Consider the following 23,217-nt stretch of genomic DNA (forward strand, 5'->3'; position numbering starts at 1 on the left):
CAGGGCTTGTGGGGCGTCACGATACCATACGTGGACTCTGTAGTCAAAGAGGGGCTGGATTATTGCACCAGCTATGGTCTTCAGTGTGTTGAAATTGACCATCGGGGCGATCCTCTGTAGGAAACGAGTTCGTTGGTTGATTTTATTTATTACTTTAGAAGTCATCTTTTCACTGGAAAGATTAGCTTCAAGGATACATCCTAAGTAAGAGATTTCGTTTTTTCGAGTTATGACCTTGTCACCCACTTTGATTGTGAAGTTATCGACTTTTTTGAGGTTATGATTTGTTCCAAAGAGGATGGACTCCGTTTTACCCAGGTGAATTGATAATTTGTTGTCGTATAAGCCATGTGCAGATCTTACTTAGTTCAGAGTTAAGTGTCTTCTCAACCTGCAAGTGGTCCTTGCCCGAGACTAGGAGAGCCGAGTCATCCGCGAACAGGAACAGGTTGCAGTCACAAGCAGATGCCATGTCGTTCACGTATATTAGGAACAACAGAGGCCCCAGTATGCTACCTTGAGGAACACCACAGCTTACTGGGAGGGGGGGGGACAGGGTACCGTTAATCTCCACCACCTGTTCCCTCCCAATTTACTGCTGCGCTGTCAAGACCGATGGCTTTTAGTTTCTCAAACAGAATAGAATGATTTACGGTATCAAATGCCTTCTGGAGGTCCATCATGACCATGCCGCTATATTTGCCGTCATCCGCTTCGCGTTTGATTTGGTCAGTCAAATAGAGAAGGCATGTGTCGGTGGAATGAGATTTTCTGAATCCAGATTGGAACTCGTAAATCAGATTATTCTCATCGAGATATCTTGCAATCTGTTCGTAGACTATTTTCTCCATGACTTTGGATATGGAGCTGAGAATGGAAACGGGACGGTAGTTTCCAGGGTCTAGTTTGCTACCTTTTTTATGCAGGGGGGTTACTTTTGCTAGTTTGAAGTCTTGTGGGACATGACCCTGTTCGATGGAAAGGTTAATTATGTGGGTAATGATTGGAGCAATGGTGGCGGCTGAATCTCTGAGAAATCTAGCTGGAATTTTATCAAGGCCAGTGGCCTTGTGCTGAGGTAGGGCGCTCAGTTTTCATCTGGTTGGAAACCAGATCTTTATTTTGAGCGTCTGAGTGCGATCGTCTTGACGACCTTTTGTCCATTGGCTGTCTCGGTGTCACGTGGTAACCGAGCTAGTTTCATGATTGGATAATATAAGGGCCAACCAGTGTCGCCGGTCACACATTTCTATAGGACATCAATATCTGTGTAACATCCATACATGCATCTATCCACGACATGCAGCCTGCGCTCAGCCTGCAGTGGCGTCAGTTCAGAACAAGCTAAGGTATGGCAACATGACTGGTGTCATGTTGCCATACCTTAGCAACAGGCACGATGAAAAGTAATTTTTTATTATTTCCCCCTGTAGCCAAGGTATGGCAGCTGCATACCCCTGCCATACCCAATTGAAGCCCCTGTCAGCCTGACAAAACAGACCCCGATCTGCAAGCTCAAAACATGAGCGTTCGCGTCGCTTTTGGGAGTATGGACATTACATAAGGGACTTAAGCCAACTTACTTTGATGTTGCTCGGTGTGGAGCGGAGTGGTAGGTCATAGGTAGCCAGATCATGCATCTTTCTTTTGTTTTGTCCTCTACTTGTTTAAAGTGACGGAGCCTGATTGAGTGTTAACACAGCACAGCTGGCAGGTTCTGTGGCTTCTACGCAATGCGCACACACAGACTGTGCCTCATAATCATTGATTGATTGAAAGCAGCCAGCCTAGGCTATGCGTGTTTTATTGCGAGAAACCAAAGTATATGTTAAATCATCGGACAGTAAGCACCCCAACAGCCCCCCCCCCACAAAAAAAAAGAATACAAAAAAAAAGTTTTTATTTTTTTTTATTTTTTTTTCCATTCGACTAAGATATTGCCATTCGACTAGGTGCCGTTTCGATCGATTAGTCGACTATTCGGGGTCACCCCTAACACACACACACACACACACACACACACACACACGCACACGCACACACACACCAGCAGCACAATCCATCCATCCATCTTCAACCGCTTATCCAGCATCGGGTCACTGGGGTAACAGTTCCAACTGAGATTTCTAGAGTTCCTTAATAATAATAATTAAAATAAACAAAACTAATGATTATAATTGCGACCGTCAGTTCACAGTTACTATGAAAACCTCTGTCTGTCAGTCTGTCTGTCATGTCATGTCACGTCACGTCACATCACACTTTTTTGCCCCTATCCATGTGAAATTTTCCACACACAATCCTTGTCTGCCAATCCACAACCTCCACCCTTCCAGGGACCCCCGCAGCTCCAGGGACCCCCACCACATTTTTTAAAACACATTTTTGAATACTGCTCCTACAGTTTTTGCCCTAAAATCACACAAATCGCTACACAGTATGTCTACACTTATCTCATCGACATGGATCTTTCCCATATAGCGCCACCATCAGGTCGATTTAACAAATGTATCAACCTAAAATCACGCTGCGACCTGGCGGTCGCTTATCATACATACATACATGTATACAGTACATAGGCCTACTGTATAAATGTATCCGCCTTATTCCACCTTTATCTTTCCATTTCCACAACAATATACAGACAGAAATGGCATATTTTGGACATAGTTCGATTCGTGATGAATCATTATTAATAATTTTTTAAACTGTGATTAATCTGATTAAAATTTTTAATCATTTGACAGCCCTAATTAATATGTGTGTGTGTGTGTGTGTGTGTGTGTGTGTGTGTGTGTGTGTGTGTGTGTGTGTGTGTGTGTATGTGTGTGCTTTTCTGCCGTTGGCTATCCATTCACGTCATTCACAATGGTGACTAGATGTCCCAAAAATCCTAGCACATTTTTGAGCGGTGGTCTCCAACGCTCCTATACGTGGCCGTTTGTGTGGGTCTCCGTCCGTCCGTCCGTCCGTCCGTGTAGCCTGAACCCACTTCGGCACGCTACTAGTCCCACTAGTCACACTCGCGCCATATGTCAAATCGACCGGCTTACTCGGGAATCGTGTGCTAGTAACTTGCTAAGAGAAAGGTTCAATAGTCGACGCCGTCTTTTTGGTGGAGCCCTGGGGTTATGGATAGACTGTTCAAAGTCCCTGACTTTTGCCCACACCATTTCAACCAGATTTTATATTGACTTTGTCAATTCTTGTTTAAACACAAGTTTAAAACTGTCTTTTCTGACACCCAGTTTATTGTAGTATTTCTTAACAAAATTTACACCATACCGCCCAGATGGGGCGACCAGTTTTTCAACCAGTGAATGGGCCATGGTGGTAAAGGTTTTGTTTAGATGGGTAGCCACTTCACATTTGTCAGAAATGAGAGCGGCGTCCGTTTTGATGTTTATGCTGTGGCATATGTTTTTTGATTTTAAACCTAATTGGTTGTTAAGCAACTTCCATAGGTCTCGTGGTTTATTTTTGTATTCGTCGATTTTGGTGTCGATGTAGTCTTTTTGGGCGGATGTACATAGGGCGATCGTCTGGTTTCTGAGTTTCTTGCACTGAGCAGTAAGATGTTTGATTTGGATGTTGAGGTCAGGGTTGAATTTTTTCCTAAGCTTTTTGCAACACTTACGTTTTTCAACGTACTTTTTGTCTCTGAGTTTAGCTGATTCGGAAATATCTGAGTTATACCATGGCTCTTGGCGGGCTTTAACACTGGTGGTTTGCAAGGGGGCCACGTCGTCTAGAGCATTGGTCAATTTGGATTGATCAACCAGATTTTTTTTAAAGTGAAATATATTTTTTTAATAATTAAATCAATATTGCGGTTATATGTAAATTATTCTTCGGCCTCTAAATCATACATGCAAAGTTACACGTTCATGGCATTTGGCAAAGATGTAGAGGGTTAGTCAAAGTAAAACTGAAACCAATTTTATTCCAATCGGCCAAAGGGGGGCGCTATACGAAGCGTTTGAAAATTCAAACTTCAAACGGGCAAAAGTCATGACTCGTTTCGTTTTAAGACATGCAACTTGTTACACGCATGCTTTGACTCAAGCGGAAGACATCTGTGTCGTTTTTAAGTAAGCTCCGCCCTTCGATTTTCCGCCATTTTGAGCAGTTTGTAAAACGCGTAAACCCGCTTTTATTCTTGAATTTTCACGTCACATGCACAAAACATTTTTTATGTGAACTTTGGACCAATATCTAAAGATCTGTCAGATCGGATTTCTTTAAGATTTAAACATGCTTTTTTAAATAATTCAATGAATATTGCAGTTTTATGCAAATTATTCTTCTGCCTCTAAATCATACATGCAAAGTAACATGTTCATGGCATTTGGCAAAGATGGAGTGTTAGTCCAAATATCACTAAAACCAATCTTACCCCAATTGGCCAAAGGGGGGCGCTATATCATTTTGAGCAGTTTGTGAAACGATTAAACCCGTTAGGATTTTTTTTGCAATTTGCATGACACATTCTATACACAATCTAAGGACCTTTATCTAATATGCCTATGAAGTGCGCACACACAAAAAAAATAAAATAATAATAAATATAGCTGGAAGCAGCGATAAAGTGGCCAAAGCCAAAAACACCTCAAATCATGAACACAGCCTGCAATGTGCCTGAAATGTTGCAAGCACATTCCCAATAGGTCAAGGAACAGATACCACCCTTCTCACATTGGCCTGTTATAGCGCCACCAGCGGGTCAACTTTTGCATAACACATTTTTGGAACAAAATGGACCAATCTTTGACGTCAGTAACGTCAAAGAGAGCACTGCCTGCGATCTTGACATTTTGTACTTTCATATCCAATGTTTTCTGGCTTGAAGCGAGCCCACAATTGTTTCGAAGGAACAATATTTTCTAGTTACTATTAGTATTAGTAGTCATTAGTAGCCAAAATGCTAAATAATTGTACTGAAGTAAGAATAAATCACAATGTTATATTTATGTATTCTGTTCACAACATCAATATTAGACCCAGAACTGTTGGAAATCTATCTTGTTGCTATGGTCAATCATGACTCTTCTTCCTCAGCAGGAATTCACATCTGTTAATGTCCTATGTTCAACAGGTTTTATATTCTGAGAACTAGACATCTGCTAATTCAGCACAAACTACTGACTCAAATCGGCTCTACTACCTGCTGCTTTGGACTTCATTCTACAGATCTAACAAAGATACAAAATGTCTGAAAACATTGGACCTCAGCTGTCTCTCAGAGAAATGTTGAATTGCACACCCTACATGGTAATAATAGCTTTCATTCTACAAGACTCTCCAGACAAGATGCTCACAGTTACAGAGGTAAGTAACCGACAAATCATGCAAAGCGTTTACATGAGTAATATACTACCGTACATTTGTACAGTACGTCAATTTTCAAACTTTTTTTTTTTTTTTTTCAGTTGATGGAAAGATTAGAAGCATTTATGCCTGGGAGAGGGAAATCATTTGGGAACATTATCAGAGCATGTTTGTCCAACGACAAATGTTTCGTCAAGGTAAATATAAATTCCCCAGTGAACACAATTTCACTGATCAATTATGATATTATGATTTCAAACAAGAGTTTGGCTTTCTAACAGTACTCTTCCTTTATTTATAGTGTGTGCCAGCGGCTACGTCATTGTAGTCCTTAGCGGCCATTTCTTGGGTAAAAACACAGCTGTTTCAATTGTTTGATTGCATAGAACTAATGCTATAGTCTAATCAGGACACCTGTGTAAGGCTGTGTTTACCCAAGAAATGCTGCAAAGCCTCTCCTCTGTCAGAGAAGTCCAGTTTGTCAATCAAAGTGGAGCAGAAATCTAACTGGTCCACAAAGAGAACTGTTGGACTGAAGAGGAAGGTCACCTGGGACTCTTCACCTGTTGACACCACAGGTGACAGTTACTCCATCAGCACAACAGGGGGCAGCACAGATCATGGACTCACTGCTAGATCCACCAAGAGGATGTGCATCATGTGCATGCCTCTGATGAGTCAACAAGAAAGGTTCAACAAGTGCAAAACCGACTAGGCAAAGATCGCCTTCATCTTACTCTCTGACTCACTGGGAAAGATGCTCACAGTTTCTCAGGTAAGAAACACAATCCTGCTAATCATTTAACTGTTACTGTTCCAATATAAAGTTAAAAGATTTTCTTGTTTCTAATCTAATTTTAGTCCTCATTTGTAATTTCACACTTTCCCACTTTTTTCAGTTGATGAGCAGACTGGAAGCATTTGGTGTTGGGTGGACACAACTGTTTGAGAACAAGGTCCGAGCATGTTTGTCAACAAACAAATGTTTTGTCAAGGTAAACATCAATTCTTCAAATAAGAATATTTAAATGACTTGCTTATCTGAACTGTCATCAAGCTTAATCAAATTATTACATTAACAGACGCTTTTTGTCTCCACCAGCCGAAGGCTGAGGGAGAGTATGTTTTCCCCTCCGTCCGTCCGTCCGTCCGTGCGTGCGTGCGTCCGTGCGTCCTCGCAGTTTGTGAGCAGCTAATCTCAGTCACCGTTGGCCCGATCGCTGCCAAACTGAGCACACACACTCCCTGGATGCCAATCTAGAACCTCTGCCCCACATTTTTCAAATCAGCCTCATGGTGGCGCTATAACAGGCCGATTTGTGTGGCCTGGTTGTTACCAGCTAATCTCCGGCGCCGTTGGCCCGATCGCTGCCAAACTGAGCACACACACTCCCTGGATGCTAATTCAGAACCTCTGCCCCACATTTTTTAAATCAGCCTCATGGTGGCGCTATAACAGGCCGATTTGTGTGGCCTGGTGGAGACCTGTGCTCGGAAGAGCACTGCTTCTAGTTTATTTTATTTTCAGACTGCAGTTATGCCAGTGTGCCAGGAAGGAACTGTTGGAAACTCAATCATAGTAAAATAACAAAAAAGATGGTGCATCTTCACTTCTGGAATGTTTCCTGAGTTCACCTCCATAGATAGAAAGGAGATGATGACCAAACCACCACCAGGCCACTACACAACTGTCCACTCTGCAAAGGTTAACAACAGTAGATATGAGGTGAAGTTAAGCAGTTCGATCTCTCCATTGAATCCATCCTGAAGAAAGACACTGTTGGATTTGGAATGAAGTTCAACTGGGACTCTTCACCTCATTACATTTTCGGTTCCACGTATAAATATAGCTGTATGGTCTATTTTCAAAATGTTTGCCTCTTTCTTAGATTATCAATTTGGCCAATGTTTGACCAGTTTTTATTGTATAGTTTGTTGATGTATTTGGATGCAATAATGGTCCTTTTCTTTTCTTTCTTTTTGAGTTATTAAAAAGGTGTTAAAAGTCCTTGAATTGACACTTCTCTATCATCTGGTGTCATGTGGGTCTACTGCTGTAGGTGACTGTAACTGCAGTTAACAGTTACTCCAAGTACGCAGCAGGGGGCAGCAAAGACAATGGACTGATCAATGATGGTGTTGCTAAATCCATCATTCCTTTACAGAATGCAGATACAGTAATGTCATTATTTAGTAGTAATGTAAATCACTACTCCTGTTACATTGGTTAATCTGTTTGGTTTCACAAGTGAGCTTTAATCAGTCATGGATATGCCAGTGGTTCTCAACCCCTTTCAGGCCTTGACAACCAGACCACTGATATAAGTAATATAAATCTACCTATTAGTCACCAAATCTCTGCTGTCTCAGTCAGTCTGTCCGGTCCGGGGCATAATAACTAGCATAGCAATAGACCAAACTGTCTTATTGTGGGGGGCTTCGCTGACATTTGTGCTGATCGAGCTCGCCTTGAGGCTCATGGACCTGTGATGCTGAGTCTTTGGTATGACCCGGACAGGTATCGAAACTAGACCTCCCATGTCCAGTCTCAGGGCCAAGGAGCCGGGCACTGTCATAGTAGGGACTTTAAGCTCAGATGATTTTCAGACAGCAACCCCAGGCGGAGTACAGCTGCTGTGACGCAATCGCCGTAGCAGCTAAAATCGTTAAGCAAACAGCCGTCGGTGACGGGGTCGCACTCCTTTTACTGAACTCTGTTGGTTCCCATGGTGACGCGTCTATGCAGCAGAAGTTGTAGCCACTATGTGGAAAGGGAGCTTCTGCCGTTGTAGGGACGGCTGCGACGGCGAGCAGGTTTATAGATTGAGCGCTGATCCATTAACGGTTGCCGTATAGCTGTCAGAGCTTAAAGTCTCTAGTTGGTATCTATGCATTGTGTGACATCTAACTACATAAATGAACTCGTTGGTTCATATCCAATATAGATATAGTATACATTGTACACAGTCATGCCTGATTTATATAGCCAAAAATAGATTGTTTACAAACTCACATCTGCTATTTTCTGTGCATCATGCTCCCCACTAGGGTTGCCACCCGTTCCGTATAATACGGAATCGTTCCGTATTGGACAATTAAAAGATGCGTTCCGTATTGAACCAATACGGAACGCGGTTTGTTCCGTATTTAACCAAATGCCCCATAAAGGTCTGTCACACAAACCTCAACACAGAATTTAACAATAATGAATGAAATAAAACACAGGAAAAGACAGCAAAAGGAGGGAGAGGCACGGACTGCCTGTGAGGCGGCTCGCAGTCGCTGTCTCCTCTCCTCTCCTCTCCTCTCTGCTAGCCCGGCCCCTGTCTGCATTATGCACTGCATGTCGCTGTCAATCACCGTTGCCTAGAGTTACAGTCAGTGCACAGCGCGTGCTTTAAAAATGTCGTCTGAAGACAATACTCCACCGCCTCAAAAAAGGACGGAAGCCTACAAAGGTACAGACGCGAGTGGGAAGAAACAAACCTGTGGCTTGACAGCGTCAGTGAAGGTTGCTTGCCAAGCAACCTAGCCTACAGTGTGTGGAGAAAAATAACATGCAGTTGCCAGGTCTGATAATATAAGCCATGTTGGGCTAGGTTGGATGAAATACCCTATGGAAATACCATGCAGTGTTGCCAAATCTGACTATTATAAGTATTTTGGGCTCTTATTTCTGTAAAGTTGCTCAGGTTTAGGCTAGTGAAGCCTATTCAGCCTAAAGTAAAACATGTTTAATCTTCGTTGCTAATAAAGCACTTTAAACTTTAAGTATATGACTTAATGGTTTCTTGACTACCTTCTCTTTACTGACCACCAAGTGACCCAATACAAAAGCCAGGTTCAAATCATTCATACATTGCTTTATTTCATACAAAATTAACTTATTCATATGTTAGAAACAATTGGCCACTTCAAACCGCAAAACAATATAGGTTATACCATGTTGTGTGTTATAGTTATAACTATTCTATGCATTTCATGGGTTTGGGACTGCATTTTTTCGCCGTCCGGCAGCTGTGCCACGCGCACGGAACGCACGCACCGCGTGCCCGGAAGAGGTGTTCCTTATTTCAATTTCTGAAAGGTGGCAACCCTACTCCCCACCCCCCTATCACCAATCACCATTAAATATTACAATACAGTGTATTTCCTTGGTGGCTCTAGCTGTGAGGCTTGTGATACAACTCCAGGTTGACTGACCACTGTGGTGCGATTGAGGTAAGCAAATATGTGTATGAAATGTGTTTGCTTTTCTATTGACGGCCCATGTTAAGACACCAGGGTACACAGTGTAGTAGACCTTGACCCAGTGATCCCCGCTGAAGCAACGCATATCAGCTGAACACACAGGACCTACTGTACACGAACACATGCAGACAGAGTCATCTTAGGCAGTGCTTCCATGTGGAGCAGTGGTTCTCAACCTTTTCAGGCCACGATCCCCCTCCCCCACCCAAAAAAAACATATTTGAACTGGGGACATCCCACCCTGCCCCTGAAAAGCACATAGTCAAAGAAAAGATCAGTCCTTTTCACTTTTGCAGCAATGCGGAAGTCTGCGTGTAGCATAATCGAGAGACTAACATTAGTTTGACTGTTTCACAGATCATTGTGAAAATAGCCGACCTACAATTAAATGTCTTGCTTCTTTTTTCTTCTTACATAAACCATCCTACAGTATTATAGCCTCAAACAGGGGGTACCTCACAGGTACAGGTTCTGCTCGGGTTCTCTCTCTCCTCCCCCCCCCCCCTCTCCCTCTCTCCCACGGCTCTTTAGCCTTTGTAAAGTGTCTTGAGATAACTTGTCATGATTTGACACTTTAATAAAATTGAATTGAATTGAATTGAATTGAAACAAAGCAATTGCGAGTGTATTCTTCTGTATGACACATGATTGAATGAAGTAATCAATCAATCAATCAATGAAGTATATACAATAACTGATCATAATCTTCAGAAATTCCTGTAGGATCGCAGTACCTTCAACTGTGTATCTGAAGGCACAAAGGATTTTAGTCATAATGCCAAGGCAAATACACACGCACGCACCCACGTTGTGCACACGCACGCACGCACGCACGCACGCACGCACGCACGCACACACACACACACACACACACACACACACACACACACACACACACACACACTATTTATAATGAATAACTAAGCATCCTGCTTTCCTTCCACAGTATCCTGCTGTTAACTCACAAATATCCAAGAAGCCGGGGCAGTAGGTTTATGGCATGTATGTCTGGCTGAGGCCACTCAGTGGTTCTCAAGCTTTTCCACGTCAAGGACCCCCGAATGTTGGGGTCCAACATTTTCAGTTGGACCCCCAACTGAAAATGTTTTGTGCCAGGGACCAAAAATTACAGTATTTTCTGGACTATAAGGCGCACCTGACTATAAGGCGCACTGTCAATGAATGGTCTATTTTCAAACTGTTTTCATATATAAGGCGCACCTGACTATAAGGCACACATAATAGACGCTACCGTTGCGTTATGCATCAAACAGATGGAGCTGTGCTAAAGGGAATGTCAATGTCAATGAATGATCCATATATAAGGCGCACTGGACTATAAGGCGCACTGTAGTTTTTTGAGAAAATTAAAGGCTTTTAAATGCGCCTTATAGTCCGGAAAATACGGTAACTATTGCCGCTGTGTGTGACCCATTGTCTATACAAATGTTGTAACAGGGACCCCCAGAAGAGAAGACTTTATTTGAGATTATCCCAAATATTTTTGATATTTGTTTCAGACAAGTAAAAAAAAAAGTGGTTAAAATGATTGCTAGTAGTAGCCTAAGTGATACTATGTTAACTATTTTGCTGCAGGGACCCCCTGAAACCCCACCAATAGCCCTGCTAGAAAAACCAGCACAGACCAGCACAATTTTCATGCTGGTCTGTGCTGGTCAATGCTGGTTTATGCTGGTTCATGCTGGTCTGTGCTGGTGCTGGTGCTGGTCTATGCTGGTCTGTGCTGGTCCCATGCTGGTCCACCAGCACAGACCAGCATAGACCAGCACCAGCACAGACCAGCATGAACCAGCATAAACCAGCATAGACCAGCACAGACCAGTACAGACCAGCACCAGCACAAACCAGCACATGTTGTGTTTTACTGCTGGTCTGTGCTGGTGCTGGTGCTGGTCCAGCATAGACCAGCACCAGCACCAGCACAGACCAGCATGAACCAGCATAAACCAGCATTGACCAGCACAGACCAGCACCAGCACAAACCAGCACATGGTGTGTTTTACTGCTGGTCTGTGCTGGTGCTGGTCTGTGCTGGTGCTGGTCTGTGCTGGTCTAAGCTGGTCATATACAAATAGGGACAAACACCCATTTTAATTAACAGGTTCCAGTGGCGCCGAGGATGAGTGCAGGACTGAAGCGCCAGAGGTAGTAAGTTCGAATCCCACTCACAATGTCAAAAATAATGTCACAATCTAATATGGTCAAATATCCATGGAGCAGAGCATCAGAACAGGATTCAAGCACCAGAGCAAAGAGCAAATAAAACCAGCAAAGACCTGGTCCACTTCTCAGGGGGGTCCCCCGGGGGTCCCTGACCACACCAGCACAGACCAGCACAGACCAGCACCAGCACAGACCAGCAGTAAAACACAACATGCGCTAGTTTGTGCTGGTGCTGGTCTATGCTGGTTCATGCTGGTTTAGATGGTGGGACCAGCACAGACCAGCACCAGCACAGACCAGCAGTAAAACACAACATGCGCTGGTTTGTGCTGGTGCTGGTCTTACTGCTGGTCTTGTGCTGGTTTTTCTAGCAGGGAAGGACCCCTGGAGGTCCCTCGGACCCCACTTTTAGAACCACTGACACAAAGGACAACACAGTTATAGACTATAACTTTATAACTTTTATTAATTCCCAGTGGTTGAGAATTCAGGATGTACAGCAGCACAGGATAAGAAGCGTATAGGGAAATAAAAGTGCATGGTCAGCAATACATTTATAGTAAAGCTAGTAAGCAAAACATAGTAGGACTAATACAATACTGAACCATACAATAATGCACAGCCACAGATGCAAAGAGATCGGTAGAAAGACTAACACATATCCTTCTCTGACAGGTGGAAAACTTGTATGTCCAAAAAGTTACTTTTAGGAGGTTTCTGCCCGACAGCGTCGATATACTCGCTTGCAACCACATACATACACACACAAACATGCACGTGCGCACATTAGTGAAGTGAGTTATTCAGTCACTCAACACATAGCTGACTACATTACCAGCCTACTACTACTAACACTCATACAGGTATTTTCAGTTGGCTGATTCTCAGGGCTGTGTGTGGGTGTGTGGGCACTGGGCATGCACAGACTAGAAGCTTTGACTGACAGCTCCCTCCCACTCATAACTCATAATTACCAGGATCCCCATAACTCTGAGAGTGTCCAAATGGAACCAACAATATTGTGCACACTTGGGGTGCCCGCTGGCCTAGGGGTCCAGGCACATACCACATAGGCGTGCCGTGGGTTGGAATCCCGATCCCGACGGCCTTTGCTGCATGTCACTCCCCGTCTCTCTCCCCCTGTTTCCTGTCCATCTCCACTATCAATAAAGGCAGAAAAGCCCAAAATAAATCTTAAAAAAACAACAATGTGCACACTCTCAGAGTTACAGACCTGTAAGGGTCCATTAGGAACCCTGATTGTGAGGGAGGGCCCCTGCAACCTTTCCTCCCTCTCTCTCCCCCCTGCGTGCGCTGACTGGTCAGCAGATTAGGCCACAGAAACAGAGCCTATAGCAGCCTGGCAGTTGGTCAAGACCCCTGAGCATGTGACCAGCCGATCAGCCACAACAAGACACTCTCTGCTCTTTCATTTGTCTTTGTCTGTTTTGTCATAGTCTCATCTTCCAATGGGCTCACTCATTCAGCCCTCTCAACCCTGTGCCGAGGCCTTTCTCTCTCTGCACACTAGCTGAACAGAACTAATAGGTTGGTATTGTAATAATGGATCTACAATTAAACCAGTGATTTTCAAACCTTTTGTCCAGAGCCCAAAAGACACATCACAACCACAACCAAAGCCAACTGTACAGGTCTGGACCTCCTGCTTTGACAAGGTCTTTTGAGTGTGTTATGGTATTTTCCCTTTGTCTGTTGTCGGTTGATGTTGTACAACTGGAAAACACCTGTGGACTCCCATGGGTGTTTAAGACCTGTGTCATCGTCGTCCCTCTCTCTCAGTTTCACCAGCAGCACTTTGGTTGTTGGTTTAGTTTAGGCCCTGTTTAGTTTCACATTTTACAACACCTTGCATTAATCACACAACCATGCAAATATCCGCTGGCACACTGATAACACGTACTGTCTGACTCAGCTTTAATATGTTTTGATTAGTTTATGTTGGCCATAAACGTTGTACACCTTTTTGTTGCGTGTCTCAAGATCCTGGTTAGCTAGGCCTACAGACATGTTGTTGCTGTCAGGCAGAAACCTCTTACGTCCATATTTTAACTTTTTTAGATTAGTTTTTCGTAAATTAACGCTCTACTTGATCATACTGCAGTGTCACACCAAAGTATTAAAAGTAGCAGATCTACAAGCTCAAAATGTGGCATGAAACGTGGGGCCAAGCGCTCACCTGACACTCTATGATTACAGACAGACAAGCAGACAGAAACAGATAAGTATACAGTAGCCTATATGGACAGGAAACAAACTAGACACAGGTGAACTCAAAAGACACTAAAGGATAGGCTGGGGGCAAACAGGACACAGAAAGGTTAATCACATGGTTGTGTCGCGTTGAGTCTGGAACACAGGGTTGAGTCTGGAACTACACCTCCCAAAATCCGAGGCAGGAAGCTGTCATTTATGCCTCATTTCCATTCATAAAAATATATTTTTAAAATATATGCTGTTTATTTACACTACAGATGGACGCTAATTACGGCGTAAGAGACAAAAGAGTGGCGACAACGGGCGTCCAAAAATGTGTGGTCAACTCGTCACGTCATTCACGTAAACCTCATGTATAGTCATTTGATTGGTTTCTTATTAGCTTCAGCCCTGTCTGATTTGTTTAGCATTTCCCAACACCTTGCACACATCACACACAGCCATGATAACAGACAGACTGACACACCTCATAGTTTAATATGCCTGGTTGTGACAACATATACGCATACATACTGTACATACATATTGCAGACATGTACTGTACATACAAAATACTATATTATAAAATGTATTATTTAATAAAATATATAACCATTTCCAGTGAAACATCAGGGCAGAATTCACGCAGTCAGTCTGTATAATACTGCCCTATGAATTACAAAGGTTCAAAGTTTGAGCAGCTTTCAGTTGTTAGAAGAGGAAATCATTTGAATATACAACTTCCTATCCACGAGTTTCCTACGCCCCATAGTGCATTGCGCAAACGTCTGCACCGAGGTTCCGCCGCCGATTTACAAGCTCACAACGGGTTGCATCTGCGACGCGACGTGAGCTTGTATGTCTGCTGTTAAACCCGGAAGTTTGGTCCTGATAGTCTCCAGTAAACTCCCGCGGAAACTTGTGGATATCAATCTCAACAAAGACATGGGGGTTGTTGTGTTTGTTGAGTCCCCACCCCCTGGAAGGGGCTGTGGGTGTCGTCAAGATGTGGCACCAACATCAATCTCCATGACATCCTGACACAACAACAGTCACGTAGCACTCGTTTTCTGTGTCCGGACACGCCACGCCCTCCTCCACACAGGACTGAAGTGTCTTTCAGTTACACACACACACACACACACACACACACACACACACACACACACACACACACACACACACACACACACACACACACACACACACACACACGTTGTGTGGAGGAGTTATCACGTTCTGTTTGATCAAAAGCGCCCAGGTGGGAGTGGTTTTAAGGTCAGTTTTAGTCATAGTCATAGGCGATTTTAAGGGGTGTCCTAGGGTGCACCCCCTGCACCCCCTGGCCGCCAGGCGGCCATTTTCATTTTTTTTTTTTTTGTAATGTAACTTTATTTTATAATTATTAAATAAAACAGTGATCGTGATTTGTAAAATGTGCGCAAAAAGAGAGGTGGAGGGGCAAGTATAGTAGTAGTTCACTCGACACTGACAGTAATGCTAATGAACGTGAACCAGAGGAGGTGGACGGAGCTTGCAGCAGCAGTGATCCAGCCACCGACATCACTGTGGAAGGCTCGCCGTTGCCGGAGACCGAGGCCCCGGTTCCTCCACAGCAAGCAAGCCCCACTCCAGACTCAACTGTTGTTACCCCAGGCCCAGACCCAGAGGAGCCAAATGAAGCCAACTTTGTTCATGAAAGAGACCCTTGCCATGGCCCGGATAAAGCCAAGCAGTTTTTGGCTTTGGGTCCATATCAGCCAGAAGATGTAGAATGTCCATTAAAGGCCGCTGGCGAAAAACAACGCAAATTCAGAAAGGAGTGGTTTAAAGATTTTGCCTGGCTGGAGTATAGCGTGCGCCATGACCGGGCGTTCTGCTTTCCATGTCGGGCCTTTGGTTCTGAGAACGCCGAGCAAGCTTTCAGGAGGACAGGTACATAAAGACACATCTCTGTTTACACAATGCTGTTGTACTCCCTCCAAGTGCATAGTCTATTATGTTCCCTTTTTTCAACTGTTTCGTTATATTGAAGAGAATGTGCGCAAAAAAAAAGAAACGGAGGACACGACACTGTTTGAAAAGAAACTTGCTTTTTTTCAAGAGAAGGGAATGCATAATTCTGATTCATTTGGTACATTAAAACACGTCTACACACTGTACCTCACCATACCAGTTACGAGTGCTTCAGCTGAGCGCAGCTTCTCTACTTTGAGACAACTAAAAACGTATTTACGGACAACCATGACTGATAAAAGAGTGTCAGATATAGGCATTTTACAGATTGAGAAAATACACGAAATTAAAGTGCAGAAAATAATTGAAAGGTTTGCAAGTGCCAAAACCCAGAGGCTGCAGTTCATTGTGTAATAAGGATGTGTCCACTATTTGTTTTTGTGAAATGCTTATTTGACACTGTAAATGACTGCTTGATTGCTTGATGAATGATGATTAACTTGATGTTTGGCTTTATATGTCCTGGCTGTGCTGCCTCTGTCTGCAAAATAAGTAAATAAATCCTATAGATAGACATATGGTGTCTAGAAAAAGAAGCACCTGTTTTACACTTTTTTTTGTTTATATTGTGTTACATTTGGGTACAAAATTAACTGCAGAAATCCGCTAAAACAACATTACAAAACCGCTAATATCCGCAATTTTTAGCGCGCACGCGAACGTCGTGCACGCTTCGCGCGCACGCGAACGTCGTGCACGCGCGCTGCGCGCGCGTGCATGAGGTAATAGAGGTCGTGCACCCCCTGCTGGAAGAGGCTAGAATCGCCTATGGTCATAGTCATAGTTTCTGTTAGGTTAGGGTTAGGCATAGTGTTAGTGAGGTTAGGGGTCGGGACTCAGGGTTAAGGTAGGGTTAGGCATAGTTTTAGTGAGGTTATGGTTTCTGTGAGTTTAGGTTTAAGCTTATAACCACGCCCACCTTTGCAAAACACCAAAGAAAGAAGGAGTCCTGATCAAAAGGTGTATGACCTCGGACGTCCTCTTAAATCGTTGCTGTCGGGCAGAACCCTCTTATCTTCATATTCAAACTTTTAGTGTTTTTTTTCCCGGTAAATAAGAGGCCCTATACCGATCATACCGCAACGTCACACACAAAAGCATCAAAAGTAGAAGATCTCGAAACACAACAGGAAACGAGGCGTTTTGAGCTTGTCGATCTGTGTATACTTTTGATGCTTTTGAATTTGAATCCTGAAAAAGTAACAGTTTTGGGACATCGGAGGTTTCCAGTCCACCCAACAGAGAGGATTATGTGAAAAGATGTGGAACACAAACAAGGACTTTGCTCTGCTCCAGTTCACTGAACTGCAGCACTGTCCCCGTTGCCCTGTTATCCTGTATTTTTAGGCTGACCTACGATAGTAGAAAAAGTGCTTTTGCACACCTCTGAAATGAAATGGACCGGTGCGTAGGAGCCATGAACTTGAGAAGAACGAAAAAAGGGGAGTCCCACACACTGTCTTCACTTAAAACCTACAGCAAAAATGATTTAGTGCAGATACCACGTTTCGGTCGCTCTGACCTCCATCAGCCATAAAGAAGCAACTGGCAAAAAGCCAGTATATTGGCTGAACTACTGTTTGAACAATTTAAATTTTAGACCATGTCTTGCTGTGTTTGTTCCAACTTTAGGTGAAAGGCTATATTTAAAGTAGGCTATATGTAAATAAAAAGTTATATATAAAAGTAGCCTTTTCTTATAAGAACACTATCGATGTAAATTGGACTTGTCTTGTTACACTTTGATAAGAATCGGCCGATAAACGGCCGTTGAAAACACACCAATCAAGTTTTACAGCACTTATTAACTGATTAATAACTCTTGTGTGCGTGATAGTATTGGTGACCTTTGATTTTTAGGCTATAACAGTAATGCTTTGCTTGGGTTGGATGACCTTGTTTTGAGTGAATGATTATGGCAGGGGAAAAATATTAACAACCAGGCTGCCATCCATGTCCAAAAAGGACAGTAACCTAATTATTAACAAAGATAAAGTCAGCAATGATGAGGTAAACACGCAACCAAGATGCTCCATTTTCTCTTTTTAGTTTGTTGATAATTAGTTATTAAGCTGGCAGCATGGCACTATTAGGGGCGGAGTGGAGGTGGATTCTGAAGGTTCATAATAGAATCATGGCACTGTCACGCACACGCTCCAGGTAGGCAGCGCTCCGTTGTGTTCACTTGGACCGTGGTGCGCGGAGGTGCCAAAAGTCGGGGGGGACGAAGATTTACTATTCTGTCCCCCTGGTTTACACATTCTAACAGCGTTGAGTCGGCTCATGCGACCTTCGCACCGCTCGACACGGTGACTTGCTCGCCACCGCTCGCTCGGCGGTGTCTCACGGGGCTCAAGGTCGCCTGAGACGGCGCGTCTCCGTCATGGTCAATAGAAAACGAGCTCTCCTTTACAAGAACCTAACCGTACCGGGGTGGTTTTAGGATTCTTTAGAATCCGGCGGATTCTTAAGAGGGAGGCTGATTCTTAAAGTTATACCATGTAACTTTTTTTATAAAACAAATCTTAAAATGGTCCTAACTGTTAAATCGCTAAAGTTTTAGAACCCCCACTCCGTTATTTTCAGCTTCAAAAGCCTTCTCTTTATATGTTTTCTATGAGCCGTGAGGGGGGGAGAATTTCGCGGCAAAATGACGTCATCATACTACCGGCCAATCACAGCGAGGGTTATACACTGCCGGCCAATCACAGCGCATCTTGGAGTGGGGTCGCTATGGCGGCCATATTTGTAGTCTCCCGTGTGTCTCTCTATACTCGGGTGCGCGGTGAGCTATTGAAGGGGTGAAGGAGTGTATCTCCGGAATGGCTGAACGCACAGGAACCAGGGACCCCTCAAAAGATAGATCTCGGCGAGGTGGAGGCAGACGCGGGGGTGAGAGAACCGAAAAACGGCCGAAAGACGCGGACGCGACCGAGGTTTGCTATAGAGCTACTGACCACAAGTTGAGCAACTTACACAGTATAGCTTTAAGTATCTACAGTCCGCCTCCAAGAATCCGCCTCCTGGGTTTCTGTGGTCTGCATTCAGACCCTATTGGGTAATCTGGGCAACAGGCAGGCTGTCCATCATCACATTTCCAGCCCACAAGTTTTTTTTTTTACTGACTTTGTGACGTTGTGATGGCTGTGGGAGTTTTGACTCAGAACATCCTTCAGTGAAGCAGCCATTTAATAAATCTCCACTCCAGAAATCCCTCAACTGTCCCGTCATCACCCTGTCTATTATATTGGGCAGGAAACCACAGCGGTTCTGTGATGGATGGAACACTCTGTCTCGGGTTCAGCATTTATACGTCCCTGTGGTTTTTGGTATGTGATGTACTGCTGAGTTATTGTTAAAACATTTCAGCTCCAATCTCCTTATTTTGGACCCCGTCATTGGCACTAGTGTAAAATAACTAAGTACATAAGTACATTGACTCAAGTACTGTAGAAATCTTGAGGTATTGTTACTTTACTGGACTATTTCAGTACTTTTACTTCTACTCCACTACATCTCAGAGCCAACATTTTTACTTTCAAACCATTACAACTATTTTTAAAATTTCAAAAATCATTTTAGTATTGATGCTTTTACTTAAAGGAGGACTTCACCACTTTTCAACCTATCTTCGTATAATTGGTCCTCACTAAAAAATAGTTTTTTTTTTCAGAGGAGGGCTGTGGGCAGGTCAGAAACCCATCGTCTTGTGACATCATCGATTGGGAATCCAAACTAATAGAAACTGCAGGCTTTCTATTTCTGAAAAGTTGCAATGTTAAAGTGGAAGCCGTTGTTCTCGCGATAATAAAAATCTAAATATTCTTTTCAAAAATATTGATAATTTTCTTTTTTTGGAAAATGATGATGTCACAAGACGATGGATTCTGAACTTCCCACAGCTCTCCTAGGAGACTTGGACCGAGTAGATTCTTTTTTTTGCTATTTTATCATGAACATTAGTGAGGACCTATTATATGAAGACAGGTTGAAAAGTGGTGAAGTCCTCCTTTAAGTAAAACATGTGTGTACTTTTTCCACCACTGATAAGCGGTTCTCGATTTCCCACACCCTCCGTCCCTCTTTCTTTCCCCATCTCATATCCCATCCTGTGCTCCTTTTCCTCCACCCACCATTCCTGTCAAATCTCTCCATTGCTATAAGCCCCATTAACTTATAGGTTATACTCATGGGGTCGCTGGCTCCCTCCCCTCCCAGAAACAGCTGTGTCTCCATGTTTTATATATAAACCCATTTTTGCCCCCCATTTCTCACAGCGTATCAGCTCATTTTCCTGTGCGAGCGGGACCAGTGAAAACACGGTGTCCACCTGTGACACAGCATGGCTCTGTTATCCCAGGCACCTCTCTGCACGTCACCGGACGCAGGCCTTGCTTTAACTTCATACAGGATGGATGGATGGGGCCTGCTGGTCCCCACCGGGATAAGCTTTCTGTCTGCGTGCCCGTTTTGTTGAGCAGTGCACCTTGATTGAGACTTTTTGATGATGGGGAGGGCCACTATATTTTCACACTCACTCCAGAGGGCCACAATGCATAGTCAAAAATAGCAAAAAAATAGACAATCTATTCTACAAGCTTATCGTCTATTTTTTTTCTTCTTTTTTTTTTTGAATCCTGAATTAGGTTTAGCTATTTTCTAATTGGAACACTGAAAAGTAAGATTTGTATTTAATTTCAAATGCATTTATATGTTCTTATGTCTTTATATGAACTTAAAAATAAATAGCCTACATTGGACATAAAAAAATACTAGTACCGTCATTAAGCTACTAATATAGTTTAAAGTAATTCAATCTGGTTATGTTTGCATGTTTGGAATTGTAACAGCTGAAATCAATAATATATCAGTATTCCGATATTAACCTGTGGGTCGCATTAATTGAAGGTGGGGGCCGCATGTTGCCCCCGGGCTGCCAGTTGCCCATGTATGTTCTGGAGTGTTGCAGTGCTTTTCACTTGGGAACCACATTGCACAGAAACCTCAGATGTTTTCCTCTAGAGATACAACCTGCAGGCTAATTAGTGGCTGCTGCTTGCTGATCAGTAATGGCTTTGACCTTATCTGCTGAACAGATGACCTGTTACTGGAATAGCCTGCATGCTGCTACTGTTAGGTCAGCGTGGTTCTGTCTCCAGAATCCATCCCCAACAATGTTGTTGTGGAGGGTTTCACAAAAATGAAAGGGGGGGAAAAAAAGAATAATATCAAGTGGAATTAAAAAGAACCTTATTTGTCTTATTTGACAAGTAATGAAATTAGAACAGAGCAGAATCTGTTTAGTCTGCCCTCTCTGCCCACTAATGCAATTCAATTTGTTAGGTGTTTTATTACAGGGCTGGTCTTTTGATCCTAGGGTTCGTTCTAAAGACCTTGGTTATATTGTACAGTGGTTCTCAAACATTTTCATGTCAAGGGCCCCCCCAAATTGAGTCAAATTAGCCTGCGGACCCTCATTTGAAAACAATAAATAAATATGCCATGGAAGTACAGCAGTGGTTCTCAAACATTTTTATCTCAAGGTCCCCCCCAGTAGACCATGTACCCTTATTTCATACCATTATTTCTATCTCTGGAAACCCCAATCTACATGGTATCATCTAGTCAGTGTTTATTTAACACTGAGAGCTTACAGACACATAAGGGTCCATTTGGTTCCATTTGTACGCTCTCAGAGTTACAGACACATGAGGGTCCGTTTGGTTCCTATTCCTAACTATCATTCATTTGGTTGGAACCCCCTCAAGGATCCCACTTTGTGACCACTGATATAGTGGGTCTGTGCGGTGGATCCTGTGAACAGCGACCAGCCCTCTGAGAGAATTAGACCACAGCTGAAGTCCACTCCACGTTCATTGTTTACCTACTGTATGTGTTCTGCTATAAGGGAAGGCTTATGCAATACTCACTCTCTCTCTCTCTCTCTCTCTCTCTCTCTCTCTCTCTCTCTCTCTCTCTCTCTCATGCTGTGAATTCATACAACTGTCGAATCCCTCGTTATGAAACCGTGTGCAGATGAGAGCTCTGGGAACAGAGTACGGTTCATATCAGGCTCACTGTAATAATGTCTTTCTTGACTGTTCATTTAAAGGCCTTTGCACAAAGGGTCCGGTTTTCCATACGGGGGGGAAAAAGATGAAAAGAAAAACAGACCATATTGTCAAAATCTGGACAAATTCAGACACGGTGTGCATGAGGTCATAGAGACCCAAAGTGTTCATTTATTGTCATTTTTCTCCATGCGGAAAATCGTACCCTGTGTGCAAAGGCCCTAACTCTGTAGTCTGTATACTTATGGTCCAAGAGAATAGAAATGTAACTAAACATAGGCTACTAACATATGGACCCCTCAGGGGTCTAAATTGGTCCCCTATTGCACCTGTCTGCAATTTGCAGCTGAAAGGAATGTCCTGTACATGTTTTTCTGTAAATATACTCTAACTGCTCCTAGTATTGATGATTTCTTGTATAGTATTGTAATGGTACAGTGTGTCTTATATGTCTTGATGAATTGAATACGTGTGTTATCCTTTTAGCATTATTGTACAATGTACCTCTGTAGTTTTTTACACATTGTTAATAAAGTATTAAATCAATCAATCAATCAATTCCCTCTAAAGCCAAATCTCTTTACCGAAAATAGCTCGTAGATACCAGCGCTATTTTCGAATGTTTGCTTATTACGACATGCCCAGAATAGGGACAATTGGGGGTTTATTTGGTTAGCTGACTTCTTGTCTGGTTGAAACAGAATTAATGTCACACTTTGAATAGCTATCAGTCTAATTTTTGCCCACATCACAGTCTTGCAATGAAGCAAATCACATTCATGCTCTGTCCAACAAAGAGCTCTTTAACAGAAGCCATTATTATTCCCACTTCCAAGGGAATGTGTCAGCTGACCCCATAATGTGGTTACATGATGCCATGTCTAGTGATTTATTATTAGTACAAAATTACAATGATAAAATGAATCATAATCAACGTATTATGTAGTGGTCAAACTAAAACCTAATATTGCTAATATTGGCTTAAAGGGATAGTTCACCCCAAAAATGAAATCCCATTCCTAATCCAATAACTTGATGACCAGCAGTGGTTCCCTAAGGATACACAAAGGAGACTCCAGCGTCTCCACAAGGAACCACTGCTGGTAATACATTGTTTTCTTAGGAATGCAGGGAAAACATTCAAGAATTCAAG

This window comes from Nannobrachium achirus (assembly GCF_963921795.1).
Source record: "Nannobrachium achirus genome assembly, chromosome: 10".
Lineage (NCBI taxonomy): Eukaryota > Metazoa > Chordata > Actinopteri > Myctophiformes > Myctophidae > Nannobrachium > Nannobrachium achirus.